Source organism: Tamandua tetradactyla, chromosome 11, assembly GCF_023851605.1.
Source record: "Tamandua tetradactyla isolate mTamTet1 chromosome 11, mTamTet1.pri, whole genome shotgun sequence".
Classification (NCBI taxonomy): domain Eukaryota; kingdom Metazoa; phylum Chordata; class Mammalia; order Pilosa; family Myrmecophagidae; genus Tamandua; species Tamandua tetradactyla.
This window is the reverse complement of record NC_135337.1, coordinates 46266862-46282311: the sequence shown is the minus strand read 5'-3', so window position 1 is coordinate 46282311 and position 15450 is coordinate 46266862. Positions and strand designations below refer to the sequence as shown.

General features: G+C 34.0%; 1 protein-coding gene across 3 annotated transcripts in view; it reads right to left on the bottom strand.

Annotated features, from left to right (window-relative positions):
- ADGRL4 (adhesion G protein-coupled receptor L4) overlaps positions 1 to 15450 on the bottom strand; it is a 99405-nt gene that overhangs the window by 77597 nt on the left and 6358 nt on the right. The gene's annotated exons all lie outside the window — the stretch shown is intronic.

Sequence of the window (15450 nt, the reverse complement as noted above, 5' to 3'; positions counted from 1 at the left end):
TGGTATCCTAGTTTTCAATACTTAACAGATTTCATTTTAAATTCTATTTTCTAGGTGTACCATTTCCATCCAATTTTATATAGTGTTAAAAGGAGAATTTCTACTCCATTATAAAAAGAAGCCATCTATAAATACTAAGGCATTAGTATTAGTAGATCTTTGGATGAATCACTGGAATCTTTTATTAAAACTAAAGCACCAATGATCAGTAAGATTTAGATTTGAGTTCCCCAACATAATAATGCAATTGTCCTATGGGCTAGAATCTAAGGCTGTGCTTAAATTCAGATTAACTTTAAATGTATTTATTCTTAAAGCAACCAACTGATTTTTTCCAAAGGATAAGTATAAACAGGTTATTTAGTATAAAATAACAATCAATGGCGCTACTGAAAATTTTCTGACATATTTTTCTGCTAATAAACTGAAATTCAAAGTCCAAAGCACATTTAAATGATCATTCTTCTCCACATGGTGTTCCATTATGAAACTGCTACAATGAACATAACATTAGTTGAACAAACAGAACACTAAAATCAAGCATCTGCTCATCTGACTGCATTGCATATACAATGAGAGTTGTTGCTTTTTTTTTTTAGTATTCTCAATAAGTTTCTGTGTTTATAAAGGTCCACAATTAATCTTCAAAACTATCCTCCATATGGCACCAAGACTTGGCAGAAGAACCTTTCCTGACACAAAGGATACACTATTCTCTTATTTCAAAATATCAAAAACTTGCCGCAAATACACAACTCACAAGCAAGTGTTAGAACCACCTCACATTCTTTTCCATATCATCAAAACAGATTTAGATGTCTGTACAGGTCAATTTTAATTACCAAAAATGTACAAATGAGCACTTTCTTTTCCAGTCATACAATTTCAACTACATTTTAATAGTATATTCTTCATGACTCATTATGTATAACTTGTACAGCAGAAACAAAACAAGAAGGTATACAATAAACATTAACCCAGGGCGGGCCGCGGTGGCTCAGCGGGCAAAGTGCTTGCCTGCTATGCCGGAGGACCTCGGTTCGATTCCCGGCCCCAGCCCATGTAACGAAAACGGAGAAACAAAAATACAATAAAACAAGAAAATGCTTAAAAAAAAGATGTTTCCCTTTCTTCCTCTCTTCCTTCCTTCTATCCTTCCTTCCTTCTCTCTGTCTTTCCTTTAAAAAAAAAAAAAAAAAAAAAAAAAAAAAATTAACCCAAATTTTGTCCCCCCAAAAGAGAAATAAAGTAGAAACATGCACTTTCTGGGTAGTTATTACATAGATAACCCATCTGGTTAGTCAAGCTCAAAGAATCTCATAGAAAAGTATGTATTTTGGGGTTCTGCGAGGAGGCTTTACAAATTCTAAAACTCGTTTTAATGATACTTTACCTCTATTATTTTTTCCTGTATAAAACCAACCCAAGTCAATACCTCTTAAATAAAGTTAAGCAATATGGAGAAAACTGGCAAATTAAATAGATACTATTGTAACTTCTTAAAAACTAGATTCTAAAGTTTAGTAAATACTTCAAATAACAAATAATTTTTATGTCTCAGGGTGCTCATAAGCATACATTTTTTTATTTATAATTTTATAAATATAAAGTTTAAAATATTAGAAAATATAAGATACTATATTTATTTGTAGGAAATGACATTCAAATACATTACAAGTCTCTGCCTTTGATACAGTGAACCTACTAAACATAATGTAAGTTACATAAAACCCACTTGTTACACAATAGAGGGAGATTATTTTGCCCTCAATGTAGCAGAACATAGTTTCCTTCCTCATAATGGTAACAAAGTGATTAACCTGCAAGTTCAAGGTGAAGGAATAATATGTTTCCAAGTATGTATGGTACCTTTAACCTAGTCAAGACACTTTGTCAGATATTTCAATTAATGGGTACCAAGGTCTCAAAATCAATTTCTTATCAGCCAAAAACACTCATACAGTAAATTTTATTTTCAAACCATAATCTCTAAATTAAATCTGTGTACCTAAAAAATACAGTGCAGAAACTCAGTCACTGGGTTTTCTCCCTGATAGCATTTTCACAAATGGCATAAAGCTTTGTATGCTATATTTAGCCTACAGTGTTTGGTTAGATCCTAATCTTACTAGAGAAAGTCATTATCTCTTTCCATGGCAAATAAAGGACCAAAGAGTTAATTTCCTCCCTAAAATAAGTACAGGGTTTGAACAGTTCTGACATTCTGTCTTCCAGCAATTTATTTCGGAACTTGTAAACACTATAAAAGAATTCATGAAACTGTATACTAATCTGATTTTTTGGCAATACAAATGATAAAGATGAAAGAAAGACTGGAGAAAAATCATGTTTATATGGAAAATAGTATTACCTTGCAGTAAATTCCATGTAAAAGATTTTGTGGGTATTGAGCTTGATTGACCAGACAATCAAGATAATTATCATTTTAATGAAAACTGCTTGACTTGAATATAAAATACTATCATCTATTACATTCAGGTGTTGGAGTTCTTTCCTTATTTTTCAATTCCCCTGAACAGATTTTCCCCTCTAACATTCTCATTCTCTCTCTACTAACAACCATACTTGAAACTACACCTTTGGCATCCTTCAATTATGCTCAAAGAGAATGGACTGAAATAGTTCAGGAAATGGAAATATTTCAATAATCTGCTTAATATCTGAATATTCAAAAAGTCACAATTTTCATGCCAGAAAAGTATGTTCTGCTGATTTTAACATTCCAAATATTTGATATAGCTATACAAATGCTGTACAATATATACTACACAGAGGTATTTTTCATACAACTGGCTGACAAATTATTCAAATCTGCTATAACAACAAATCCTTGGGATCAATTTGATGTGTGATGGTTGATAAGAACAGAAAGTATATCACATTTCAGGCAGGTAGGAAGTAGAAAATTATCAGAGATAATATGTTTAGTTTCCCAAATCTCCTAAACATGCAATCTTTTGGATTATTTCAGTACTATGAAACAGAATGAAAAGAATCTTTCCTAGAGCAAGAAAATTAATTATATTTTATTAAGGGTTTAAACACATTTTTAAATTAAATGAACTCTTGTGCATGAAGACAATATTTTCTTCATAATCTTTAATATGGGAGTATAAAGATTCTCATAACATAAAGTCATAGATAACAAGAATATTTTATTTCCTCCAAATTCAATCATTAACTCTATCTTAATTAATTTTAGAGCATGGTAATAAAAATATAAAATCAGTTTTAGTGAAAGTTATTTACATTGTACCAATTAATGTAAAAAATAAAACCTCAGCTTAGATAATTAGCCGAAGAAAAAATTCAGTTCTGTGTAAAACTTTATTTATAAAGAATGGACATTGGAAGGAAGAAGACATGTATTATGGATAATTTAAGAAAGTACTGTCAAAGTGCATGATTAGAAGGAAAATTTTCGGTTTTGATGTCTTCACACTTCCCAAGATTTATGTGAAGAAGGCAATTTTTTTTTTTTTTTTTTTTTGGTGCATGGTCCCGGAATCAAACCTGGGTCTCATGCATGGAAGGTGAGCATTCTACCACTGTGAAGAAGGCAGTTAAAAAAAAAAATTTCTAGTGCAAAATATCCAAACACATACTGTCCAACCATATTTTACAGCACACAGCCACACACTCATCACCGTGATTACCCCGAGAATATTTGCATTACTCCAGAAAAAGAAACAAAAAGAAAAAAAAAAGAACTCACCCATCCCATCCCGCCACTCTCCCCACACCGACCCACAGCATTTCAATCTACCCAATTTTCACCCTTTACCTCCCCCATCATTCAGTTATCTCTTATCCTTATTTATTATTATTATTGTTATTATTATTATTTTACTCAGAAGAAGCCACTTTTTGATCAACAAGAATCAGAAGGAATTAGGTAGTCAAACTGACTTTGGGACTCTCTGAAGAGAGTCACAAGATATTAGCATCAATACTGCAACTAAACATTCTGCAGGATATACAGCTTCCTAACCTAATTCATGAAAATGCTCAAAACAGTAGTAAATAAGTTCATGAAAACTGAAAATTCAGTCTTGCTGTATTGATCACACAGATGTAAGCAGGAAAACAAAGAGATTATGGAGGAAATCAATGTAAAGCTTATGGTGCTTATTTTGACCAAGTATGCAAATTTTCCACTTGGTTACCACTGATACTCTTTATTTACAGCAAAAATACTTGGAGTTGGGATTATATCTAAGTGATCTTGTGATATCAGGTTTATACAAGATGTAAAATTCAATCAAATCAGATACTTGATTCAAGCAAGCAGGAATACTATTCACAAGGTCATTAAAATTCAGGCTAGGCAAGAATGCATAAAAATGGGACACCAAACAATCAGAACCCATAGGATTATACAGATAGGATCTCAGGTATATTGGTATTTTCCAGGGATACAATCAAGAATAAGAACCATCAGTGTCTTCAAAGAGTAATCAGAATTGACAGTACCGAGTCACTATTGGACATCTGGCAGACCTATCAAAACTTGTTCTGGTACTATATATCAATAAAATAAAATGAAATTACTAGATAATATGAAAAACCAAGCTCTGAAAAACCAAACAACTGATTGGAATTAGAAAAAACATTGCAAAGAATATAACATGTGAATAGGTTTTTGAACAGTTGTTCTAAGCTAATAACATCCCCAGCATAGAAAGTGCCACTTAATCTAGTTTTCCCTTGAGCACATACACAATTAATGATCTTGTCCTATTTATTTTGCCTGATGCAAAGGCATTCTTGAGACGTTTGGCGTGATATGTACCCAGAAAAACAGGTTCTTAAACTTAATCCTTTCCTGTGGGTGTGAACCCATTGTAAGTAAGACCTTTTGATGAGGTCACTTTAGTTAAGTTGTGTCCCAGGATGGATCTTAATCCTATTACTATAAGCAGAATGAAACTGTGACAGATAAAAAGAGAAAGCCATAGGGGAAGGAAGCAAAAGTTGAACAACAAGAGAACCAGCTAAGAAGGGAAAGATGAGGAGAAGACACCATGTGCCTTGCCATATGACAAGTTAAAGACAGCCACCCCTCAAATCCACAGACTCAGGGAGAAAGCATCACCTTTATGACACCAATGCCTAGATTTGGACATTCTTTTAGCTTCAAAACCATGAGGTTGATAAACGCCCATTGTTTAAGATAAACCAGCGCATGGTATTTGCTTGAGCAACCTAGGAAACTAAAACACTTGACAATATATGACTTCCTCAGAATGAAGAAATTGGGCTGTAGATTCCTTTTCAACCCCTCCAATCAATTCTATTCTCACTGTCCCTGTCCATAGACACTCACTCATCAATGCTCTCTTGGAATTGCAATATAAGGATAAGTTTAATTACGTGGCATTATTTCAAATATTAGTTACATGGTACTTAGAAAATGAACAGTGTCTAAACTCCGGTGCAGAGGAAAATATCACAGTCATAGTTTTCTAACCTTCCTGATTGGTTTTATTGGCTCAAATGACCTAGATATAGTGCTTGTCTCACCTACGATATTATATTTAATATCTTGCTTTTCAGCCCTGTAATATGGGACAGCGTGAGGAAGATTGATTCTTAAATTCCTTCAAAGGGAAGAAGTTTCAGAGAAATAATGGGAAATAGGTTTCATTCATATGCCAACCTGAATTGATTTGCAGCATCTTCCTGGTAATAGTAGAAGAAATCTGAAGACACATCCCGGCTCAACAGGAAACTGTGTCATGATATGTCGCGGTCATGAGTGGGTAGGATGGGAGTGCAAGGAATAGATGAAAGTGTCCCCTGCACTTGTCATGTCAAAGCAGAAAACAGAGTTAAAAGGAACAGTGTAGCACAGTGCAAAGTGCACTTGGAAATGGTAAACAGATTTCTTATGCTTTGCTTTCACATTTTAAATAAGTCCAAATCCCTATCTTTTACCCTTTTTGGAGTTGAACTGGCAATTGATCACCATTCAAATAAATGACTCAAAATAACAGAATCAAAGAATTTTGGAGCTTTGAGGGTTATTAATCCTTGTCTAATGTTTTCATTTCACAGAAAAACTGAGGCTCCAATGACTTTTTGTGATTTGCCAAGATAATCCCAGGTTTAAAGGACTAGAATATATTTAACAAGTTTGGACACCTTAGCACAAGAATACTGGGATGTGTGATCAGAGAGTCTAGACACCAGGGCATGGCATTCTAGCAGGATTCCAATGTGCTGTGTTGGCTCTTATTTGTGGAGGCATAAATACATGTGAGGCATCCAGTAATGGGAAAGTGGATGGTAAAGTGCCGATACAGATATTGTTTTATTTTTAAGATGATGAGATAAATCACAGGATTTCTAATATTTCCCCCCTTCCTTCTGCCAGGAATAGTCACAGGAAAAGGGTAGAGTTATATAAAAGCAGAAGGACATACAAATGGGAATTTCAAATGGCTATAAAGGATTGATAGAAACATTTCTTGTACTGTCCATCTGCGTTTTTGGCTGCCTGGAATCTGTTGAACCTTCTGCTGATAAGTCACCCAAATGTCCTTTTGAGAAGCCAGTTCTGTCACTGGGTCCCTAAGCTTTGGGTAGATTTTCACTGAGAAATGGAGCAGCGTGGTACCAAGGAAGACACTGCATTTCATTACAATATAAAGACAGGAAGATAATGAACAAACAACTTAAATGTATAAATGCAAAATGTAAAAGGTCAGAAAGTAAACTACACTCCTCATTTATAACAAGCTGTCAACTGATGTTCTTTAAGCCTTAAAAAATCAAAAGTGGAGGCACACACATATTCTGGAGGAGATGGGTGGGCATTAGCAGACTCTTTTAAAGTGGAGATTTTTGTCTGTTATAAGCTCTGGGTAATTATCTTGTTTCTTTTATTATTTCCTCTGCTCAAGTCTTGTCTGATCCTTCTTTATTAAGATGTCTGTTGGATGGATATTATTAGCTGCTCCATGTTTGACCCTCGATGTTTCTCAGTTTTATTCTCATATTTTCCATTTGATTTTGATTCATTTGAAAGTAATCAAAATGTAAATGCTTTTTATTGGAAGAGAAAATTATGTTAAGTTTGTCTGGTAGGAACAACCAGTCAATTCAGTAAATCAGTGGGGAAAAGGAGGCGTTAGCGAGGAAACTGCATATGTAATCACAATATTATAACCACAAAATTTACGAGAGTAAAAAACAAAGTTTGAGTTTAATCAAATGGAGCACAAGTTCTCACTATTCCCCACTGCCAGGTTGGGGGAGACTCCATCCTTATATTAATATTTTAATATAAAAATAGGTAAATCATGTTGTCAGGTCAGAAAGCACATTGACTACCTGGTTTCACCTTCAAGAAAAATCAGAGGAGGCGTTTAGGAGATCTGGGCATAGATAAAGGAAAAGTTTGCAAAGAGACAGAAATCGGGTTATTATAAAAGGGGGGACTGTATTCAGCTGATGAGCTAAAAAATAACTTGATAATTGCAGTCCCGGAGCATCTGCCACTGATCTGTAAATAAATTTGATATTTGTAGCTTCCCTATTCTGTGTCCTGACCCTCCAGGCAGGAGCAGAAACCCACGAATAAGAGACTTGAGCCTCAATCTATTGTTGGTTTTTAAATATTGCATTTTAAATACCGGATTACTGGTAGTGTTAGCAGCTTATTGTTTTGATAGTAATAAGCTTTTGCTCAAGAAGATAAGAATGAGGGGAGGGAAGGGTTGCAGGGGATTGAGCAACGCAAAGATTTTATGATATGTTGAAGAAGAAACTATTTTTGTCATGCAGTAGCTCTCCTATACATAGAAGCCTATGATGATGATTATTATGATTATTTTTAGATGCAACATTTTCCGGACTCTACTTGAGGGTAGAGACAAAAAATACATTGGAATTTTTGTCTCTACTTATTTTCTCTTCCTAAGAGTATCTGTTTCCAGGCTAATTGTTTGATTTACTCATTGCTGTTTGTTTTATTGGATTTTCTCCAATGGCCAGGTTTCTGTACAAGTTAATTTAAAAACATGATTGGTTATTATCGGCCCCAGTTTGCCTGCCCACCACTGCAACCTCTTTTGAGCATGAGAGAGTTCAGAGTTCTTGGTACATGTGGATGAGGCACAGCAATTTTCAGGCCTTACTGCAGGTAGCATAGGTGGAGAGCAGAAAGGTGTTATTGTTCTCTCAAATGCCAAAATAAAAGGATTTCTGTATTAGCGTAGGAATTTTTTCTCTCAAGACTTCCTTTCAGGCAAAAGACAACATTTCCATTGAGAGCGATTTCTTGGCTTGATCTGGGTCAAATATCCATGGGACAAGGGAGCTCCAACCGTGTGGTCTTTGGAAAACAACGTTCCAACCACTCTCCTGGGCTTCTACTCCCTTGTTGAGAAGTGGGTGAGGACACCACCACTGCAAGGAAAAGCCCCGCTCTATTGTAACTTCTCCTGTGTGTGCACAGCCTGTGCCCCCTTTTGTGGTAGCAGTGTCTTCTTAGGGAAGTTTGTTTTCATTTATGGACTTCTTATGTACTCCCTCTGATTTCCTAATTGTATGGTCAATTCACTGAGCGAGTGGGAGAGAAAAGAGTTAACCACTTGTACCTGTTGTATGAATTTGATCAACATATTAAAACCTGTAAATATATTTTACTTTCTAAAGATATCTTAAATATACATACTGTATATTATTCTGCCTTTTAACCAATTGCTTTGATAATGTAGTAAGGGAAGAAAGTAGATTTTAGTGGGGAGGGGTACTGCCAAAATAATTGATTTTTTATTTCTCTGAGTTTTAATTTCCTGATTTGCAGACCTACTTCACAGAGGAAATCTATTTTTTTTAATTTGCTTTCTCAGGGAAAATCACATAATCTGTAAAATGGGGATACTAGCCTATTTTAGAGAGTTGTGAGGATTAAATTCATAAATTCACAAGAAGCACTCATGCCTCATGAAACTGGGACTATAGATAACTGACACTCCCAGAACAAAGAAACTGTTACCAGTTTTGCAAAATAAAGTTTGCAACCTTAAGCTATTATCAATAATAATAATAATAATAATAATAAGGCAAAAACCTGGGATTCTAGTTATTTTTTGTGGTATTGGAAATGCTGCCTCCATTATTCCTTTGCTCTCTTTTCTACATGTCTTTTTCCTGATATTAGCAGATATTAAAATGAAAGAAAGTTCCATATGTAGTGCTCAATTTTAATTTTTTAGCAGCTCCCAATTGAAAAGATAAAATGGTACAGCCACCATGTTCATTTTGCATGCAGAATGAAAACAAACTGTAGAAAAACAATATCCCAATTATTATTGCTAATAACACCTTATCATCAACACACATTATGTGACACATATTTATATAAACTTTATGAATTGATGTTTCATCATGAAGCAAAAACAAAAATTGATATGCAACACTTGGAAAAAAATCAACATTCTAATACAGTCAACTCAAATTGTATTTTTTTGTGTATAAATGAAAAATTTACCTTGAGACGTCTTACTTAGAATTGATTTAATACAGAATTTTGAATAACTTTTTGAATGTTGAAAGGAGAACTGAGCAGCTGTGCATTTGTTTTTACTATTTTGATTTAATTCTCTGTGTTATTAGTTACCTGATAGTACTTTTCTGGTTTTAACTTGCAATGAATCCATCTAGATAGTACTGGATTAAACATGATTAAAAAGTAGTTAGGTTCCTATCTGAAGCAAAATTTTCACACTTTTTCATTACTGATTATTGGGGAAAATAAAATTCATACATGCACATTAAACTCTTCTTTAAGCACTCAAGATATTTATTAATTTACATCTCAGTGATTCTCATAATTTCCCTTAATAAACATGGGAAGATGATTTGAAAAAAGAAGTTTCTTGAAACTTAGTCTAGAAAAATGAAAACTGACAAGGCTATTCAGAGAAATTTTTGGTTTTAAAAATGATAAGCTGTCAGCAAAACAAATGACCCAAGCTCTTTGTTTTTCCTCCTTTCAAAATAAAACATTAGCTAAAAGGAAGTTTTTGTAATGGTTTATTATTTTATTTTTCTCTTTCTATGGCAAATTCTGCAATGAAGGTATTTGCAATCTTGCAGAGTGGATATTTTAGAGGAAGTTGTACCTAATTTTTGAAATACATTTTGTTTTCTTTAGTGTGTACCCTTCTCGTGAACAGAGGATAAAGGCCATATTTCTAGTACAAGGAAAAGGTTTTCTGAAATTGGCACAGGTATTTATTTATTTGGATGAAGTTCACAAATCTCACACATCCTGGAATGTAAACTTTGGGTTAATTTAGATTAGCATGTCTTAAATATTTTGCATTTTCCACTCAATTCAAGAAATTCCACGAACATATGTGCCTCACTTAAATCCTAGGTATAACTATCTAAAAGCACGTAACAGTTCATACTTTTTCAAGTTTGTCATGGTATTCAGTTTCCTAGGAGATTTCTCTGGAGTACAAAGAATACTATTTAGTTTACATTTGCTTTCCCAAGGATTTCTTATAACATATATTTCACATCAGTAAGATATGTTCAATATTATCAAGATTTATATTTCCAGTGCTTCAATTATTCTTTAGCTATTACTTAAAAATCAAAAGCTACTTCTCTTTGAGAGTTGGAGTGAAAAAAAAGGGGGGGAAAGAAAATGCCAACCCAGACTACCTGTCAACTTTTATACCTAAGTTCCAATACCACAAAAATGTAATAAAGATAAATGAACAAGAAAAGTTGCAGATGAACTTCCATTGACATTGTCTGATGAGACCTGAAAATGGGTTTTCTAAAGAGGCCAGTTTGAAGCCTTAAAATAAAAGAGGTAACATTTAGAAGCTGCTGAAAAAGATAGCCTCTCTAGAGGCAACTGAACCAGGCAGTTTTGTTCCTCTTTGCATTTTGGATGTAACTTCACAGAAGTTTCACATATTCATATAATTTAAAGATAATTTGTGAAGTTCAGATTTCCCCATTTTTCTAGACTGTCTCACTGAATAAACAGACTAACTTTAGTAATTAGATTGTTTAATTCACCAGGACATATTAAAACTGAGCTGATGGGCCTTTTGGGGGCGGGGGGTAACAGAGATGCACTGTTACACTCCTAAGTAATTAAGGATACCATTCTCTCAAATTTCAAAACTATAATAGATTCCACATATGAAAGAAAAATAATGAATATGGCAATTGCTAAAGCAAGTGGTTTTGTTTCTCAGTTATTTTTCAAAGGTATTTATGATTTTTTATCATGTAAGAAAATACTTGGTCTATTTTTCAGAATGCACTGATATATTTTCATGAAATTATTTTAATAAATTGTAATGATTATTTTATAAAATACTCTCATTATTAATTACCTTAAGAACATATTTCTAAATAAGCTGGTATACACTTAGAATCTATTTCAGCAATGTGCTAGGTCATCTCTGATACATTTGGAGGTAGAAACATGAACCGTATCCTTTAGAAGAAGAGTCCTAAAGAACAGGTAATGTGCATGAGATGATGCATGAAAGTAGTGTTCCTATCTTTAAACAAATAACAGAACATATGCATCTGAATAGCAAGTAACAATTGAAAATCAGTAAATGTATTCCAGTGATCGTGCCATTACTCAAAACATTTAAAAAATATTTCAAATTGCTTTTATTCCATGTTACTCACGCAAGAAAATTTACCTTACATTACTTTATTAACATAAACATCTTTCCGTCATTTAAAAAAATCATTTTGGCCATTAATAATCCAAGTTACCCATCAGATTTCGTTGCAAATTTCTCTTAGCTGTTTCTGAAAATTAAATCCACTTTGAAAATCTCATAGCCATTAAGGTTATGTGTGTGTATACGTATATATATATACGCACACACATTATATATACATAGTGTATACATACATGTATATTGTAATTATAAACTAAGAGTTTAGCAAAATTCTAGTAATGGAAGCATTACAGTAATAACAAAAAAAAAACCTTACAAAACACTGAATTGAATGAGAAATGGGTGATACCCATTAGCGCACGTGATTCCAGCATGTGTGCTTCTAAAAATCATTCATAGTACCTTATAGTTACACCTTACGAAAGCTAAACACACATTTATCTCTAGCTCTATCTTTCATAGTTCAATATGAAATACCATGGAAACAACAGAAAGAAGGACAGAGTTATTTTTCTCTTCACATTTCTATTATGAACATTCTTATCTCACTAAAGATTTAAAAGTGCACTTCTTACGAGTAAGATACAGTTTATGCAGTATAGCTAATCGTTAACCAATGTGTACAAAAACATGACATGAATACACACACATTTTGTATGATTTGCATCTGTTCATGATTATTGGTTTGCTCATTTTGTGGGGTATCCTCTTTATGACTACAGAACGACCTGTTAGAGAAGCAATCATATATCCTCAGCCCTCACAGGTTAGCCCAGGCAGAAACCAGACAGTGGATTACTTTAATTAATAGTCCTCCCACATTAGTTTTCATTCTTGGGAAAGAACATGTTAAGTACAACTCACTGAATCCACAGGCTGTTTTTTCTTCCTGACTCCTTAAATAGTATGACCTTCTCTTCTCTACCTTTGCCATGTTCATACTGCTCTCTAGTTTACCGTAACATTCAACTGGTTGAATTTTACAAGCACATATATGAACATTAGATATTGATTAAAAACTGCTTTTTAAATGTAGAATATATCTCCTTGAGGCCAGGCACCAAGATTTCATTATTTTCCAAAACGTACTTGTGGTATTGTTTCATAGTAGTCATATACTAAGTCATGAAAAGACTGTTGAACACACTTATAAATTGTAATATAAACTGTAATACAGCCTTGGTGATCCTTTCTATACTTACCTGGGGTAATATTCTCCTACCTATTTTGATTCCATGAAACTCCCAAGTAGACAGCAACACTAATGAATTTGTGTGAGAGTAAGAAAGAAAAGTGCCCTATCTCTTCCACTCACCCTCACACTGCATAGCTTCCTTCCCCTTTTCATGCTTTTCATTTCTCACAGCTCAATCTATTCCAGCTCAGGGAGTATCACTTTAGATGTACACAAAGATTCTCTCAATACCCTTCCAATCTTCCCTCCTTCTTCTTTTTTTTAAACACCTGCCTAATGACCTGAGAATTGGGGGGATTTCTCACTCCCTGTATTTATCAAAATTCTGCACCAGAAGCCAACCAGAAGTGTGATGAGAAGCATAAGGAGTTGCATAGTAATACATCTTTTTTAAAAGAAAATATCTAAGCTTTAGGTTTGAACATCATCAGCAATTTCAACAGCTTTTGCATGTACCCCAAACTTCTACATGAACTTTTACATCTCCTTCTTCAAAATAGCCTCTAGCATCAGTATTAAGTCATGTCCATAAATAATTTCCCATTAACAACTCAATAAAGCTGTTAAGCTAATAAATGAATTTCTATTAAAAGATACTGTTTAACCAAGTTTGTTTAAAAATCTGTACTACACTAATTATTATTTTAGGTGACTAATATATTCTGACATTTGTAACAACCCTACTTCGTCACTTAGATAGATGACACTAGGAAATTCACTTAAGCTTTCAGAGTCCCACTTCTCTCAGCTTAACAGGGAGCTCAGTCGATGTTAGTTATTACAGGTATTTATAAATAATTTGAAAAGTTTCTATGAAAATTAAAGATATTGTGTATAAAATTGACATAAATGAACATGCATTGTACAATTAAGAAGTACGTCTATACTTCAGACATATTGTGGGTTCAGTTCTGGAGTACCACAATCAAATAAATATCACAATAAGACAAGTCATATGAATTTTTGGTTTCCAAGAGCATATAAAGCTATGTTTATACTATACTGTAGCATATTAAGTGTACAATAGCATTATGTAGAAAAAAAGCAATGCATATTCCTTAATTAAAGATACTTCATTGCTAAAAAATGCTAACCATCATCTGAGTCTTCAGCAAACGTAATCTTTTTGCTGGTGGAGGGTCTGGCCTTGATGTCAGTGGTTGCTGCCTGAGTAGGGTGCTGTTTGCTGAAGGTAGGGGTGACTGTGGCAATTTCTTAAAATAAGAAAAAACAAAGTTTTCCACATTGATTGACTCTTCCTCTCATGATAGATTTCTTTGTGGCATGTGATGCTGTTTGATAGCATTTTATCCATAACAGAACTTTCAAAATTGGAGTCAATCCTCTTAAACTCTGCCACTAGTTTATCAACTAAATTTATGTAATACATACTTTTTTGTTGTCATTTCAACAATGTTCATAGTATCGTCATCAGAAGGAGATTCCATCTCAAGAAACCTTTTTCTTGGCTCATCCATAAGAAGCAACACCTCATTTGTTAAAGTTTTATCATAAGATTGCAGCAATTCAGTCACATCTGCAGTTACTTCCACTCCCAATTCTAGTTCTCTTGGTATTTCTACCCTATCTGCAGTTAGTTCTTCCTTTGAAATCTTGAACCCCTCAGAGTCAGCCATGAGGGTCGGAATCAACTTCTTCTAACATCCTGTGAATGCTGATATTTTGACTTCCTTCCATGAATCACAATATTTTTAATGGCATCAGAATGACAAATTGTTTTCAGAAGATTGTCAATTTACTTTGCCCAGATTTATCAGAGGAATCACTACCTATGGCAGCTATTGCTTTATAAAATGTATTTCTTAAAGAAGAAGATATGAATTTCAAAATTATTCCTTGATCCACAGGCTGAAGAATAGATGCTGCGTGAGCAGGTTTGTAAATAACATTCATTTTGCTGTCCCTCTCCATCAGAGTGGGTGATCAGGTGTGTAGTCAATGAGCAGTAATATTTTGAAAGCAATCTTTTTTTCTGAGCAGTTTCCAACAGTGGGCTTAAAATATTTAGTAAAACATGTTATAAACAGATGTGCTGTCATCCAGATTTTGTTGTTCCATTTATAGAGCATAGGCAGAGTAGATTTAGCATAATTTCTAAGGGCTTTAGGATTTTTGGAATGACAAATGAACACTGGCTTTCAATTAAAGTCACCAGATGCATTCGCTGCTAGTAAGAGCATCAACCTGTCCTTTGAAGACAGGCAGTGACTTCTCTTCTCTAGCTAAGAAAGTCCTAGATGGCATCTTCTTCCAATAGAAGGCTTGTTTCGTCGACACTGATAATCTATTGTTTAGAGGAGTCACCGTCATCAGTGCAGTTAGCTAGATCTTCAAATGACTTGCTGCAGCTTCTACATTAGCACCTGATGTTTCACCTTGCACAGTTATGCTACGGAAATGGCTTTTCTTCCTAAACTTCATGAACTAACCTCTGCTAGCTTCAGATATTTCTTCTGAGGCTTCCTCACCTCTCTCAGCCTTAATGGAATTGAAGAGAGTTAGGGCCATTCTCTGGATTAGGCTATGGTTTAAGGG